The sequence below is a fragment of the Jaculus jaculus genome, chromosome 9 (genome assembly GCF_020740685.1).
Source record: "Jaculus jaculus isolate mJacJac1 chromosome 9, mJacJac1.mat.Y.cur, whole genome shotgun sequence".
In the NCBI taxonomy this organism is placed as follows: domain Eukaryota; kingdom Metazoa; phylum Chordata; class Mammalia; order Rodentia; family Dipodidae; genus Jaculus; species Jaculus jaculus.
In genome coordinates, this window is record NC_059110.1 from 18,542,480 (window position 1) to 18,544,955 (window position 2,476).

At 43.1% G+C, this 2,476-nt stretch overlaps 1 pseudogene; it reads left to right on the plus strand.

Moving 5' to 3' along the window:
- The first annotated feature begins 475 nt into the window (after window positions 1-475).
- Window positions 476-844, plus strand: LOC101607014 (annotated as a pseudogene).
- Window positions 845-2,476: the final 1,632 nt, after the last annotated feature.

Genomic DNA, 2,476 nt, shown 5'->3' on the forward strand with positions numbered 1-2,476 from the left:
GTGTCCATTCTCTCTCTCTCTCAAACAAATAAATGCACACATTTGCAATCCCAATTCTTTAGCAAAGGGAGTCAGAGTTAGAAGAAGTGAATCTGGCAGGCCAGCTAGTAGTCCAGCCTTCCCAGGGGCGGAAACAAAAGCAACCCTGTCTCAAACAAGATAAGAGGACCTGACCAATGTCCTGAGGTTGTCCAAGAAAGTTCACATATTCCCATGTGCACACATCATACACACACACACACACACACACACACACACACACAAACACTTTTATAAAAAATGATACGAAGGACTGGGTACATGGCTCAGCAGTTAAAGGTGCTTGCTTACTAAAAAAGAAAAGAAGCCCCACAGGCTGCTCGGAAAAGCCATCTTTGCATTGTTCCTGGTCTCCGTCTCTCCGCTGGCCGCAGACACCCCCATCGAACTCTCGCTTTCTCTTTTGCCAGGGGCACGGGCTCCCCGGCGCCCCACCATGTCACACGCGGCTGTGGACACCAGCTCCGAGATCACCACCAAGGACTTGAAGGAAAAGAAGGAAGTTGTGGAGGAGGCAGAGAATGGAGGAGAAGCCCCTGCCAATGGGAATGCTAATGAGGAAAATGGGGAGCAGGAGGCTGACAATGAGGTAGATGAAGAAAAAGAAGAAGGTGGGGAGGAAGAGTAGGAGGAGGAAGAAGGTGATGATGAGGAAGAGGATGGAGATGAAGATGAGGATGTGCAGGCAGCTACAGGCAAGCGGGCAGCTAAAGATGATGAGGATGATGATGTTGATACCAAGAAGCAGAAGACCGATGAGGATGACTAGACAGCAAAAAAGCAAAAGTTATTGAAAAAAGGCCACCGTGACCTGTTCACCCTCCACTGCCCATCTCAGAATCTAAACGTGGTCCCCTTCGAGTGGAGAAGCAGCCCGCCCGCCGGCCACTGGCAGAGCCACCCGCAGGTGGGCTCTTCACCACCCCGCCAAAACCACAGCGAGAATTTGCAACAGGGGAGGAGAAAACCAAAACTTCCCAGGCCCTGCTTTTTTTTCTTAAAAGTACTTTAAAAGGAAAATTTGTTTGTGATTTTTATTTACATTATATATTTTTGTACATATTGTTAGGGGTCAGCCATTTTTAATGATAACGGATGACCAGACCAGCCTTCAGAGCGTTCTCTGTCCTACTTCTGACTTTACTTGTGGTGCGACCATGTTCATTATAATCTCAAAGGAGAAAAAAAAAAAACCTTGTAAAAAAAAAAGAAACAATCTTATTCCGATCATTCCAGTAACTTTTTTTGTGTATGTACCTAGCTGTACAATAAGTAGTTGGTTTGTATGAGATGGTTACAAAGACCAAAGATAAAAGGTTTCTTTTTTCCTTTTTTGTCTATGAAGTTGCTGTTTATTTTATTTTATTTTATTTTATTTTATTTTATTTATTTATTTATTTATTTTTTTAGAACAACTCAGCAAAATAAAATTCCGGTTTATTGTTGGACATTGTTTCACACATACATCAAACAGGCCAAAAAAAAATAATAATAAATAAATAAATAAATAAATGAAAAGAAAAGAACAAGATAGGCGAAGATAGATACAGCAGGCGGACTGCCTAAATTTTATCATTGATGACTGTTGTAGTCAGCTTCTGTGGCTGACAGAAAACACCCAACCGAGAGAAGCATGTGGGAGAAAAGGTTTGTTTTGTCTTACAGACTCAGAGGAAACTCCATGATGGCAGGGGGAAATGATGGCATGAGCAGAGGGTGGACATCACCTCCTGACCATCATCAGGTTGACAACAGCATCAAGAGACTGCATCAAACGCTGGCAAAGGGAAGCTGGCTATAACACTCATAAGTCTGCTCCCAACAATACATTGTCTCCAGGAGGATCCAACTCTCCCAAATTGTCATCAGCTGAGGACCTAGCATTCAGGACACATAAGTTTATGAGGGACACCTGAATCAAACCACCACAAACTGATAACCAAACATAATGTAACATGCAATGCATTCAGTCCAACTTTAAAAGTCCCCATAGTTTTTATCTATCCTAATGATGTTCAAACATCCTCACAGTCCAAGGTCTTGTAACTGAGACATAATACCAAATAATAACAATAATAATGGAACAGAATAAGCATTCACACTGCAAAATATGGAATTGGGCATATCAAAGATATACAAGATTTAAAACAATCAGGGCAAACCTCACACTAGGTAGCTCCATGTCTGACCACTGTAGTCTTCAAGTTCAATAATTCTAACCAGTGACAGATCTCTGGAGTTTCAATTCCACCCCTCCAGCTAGGCTACTCACAATCCTGGAAAACTTCATCCAGTCCTGGCAGGTCTCCTTGGCTGCCATCCCATAGTCCTGGCATCTCCATTGGGTCTTTACTGCAACCCACAATTCATTCTCATGGCTCCACTGGGCCTCCCCACATCCAACAAGCCTGCTTCACACTGCCCATGGCCATACCCA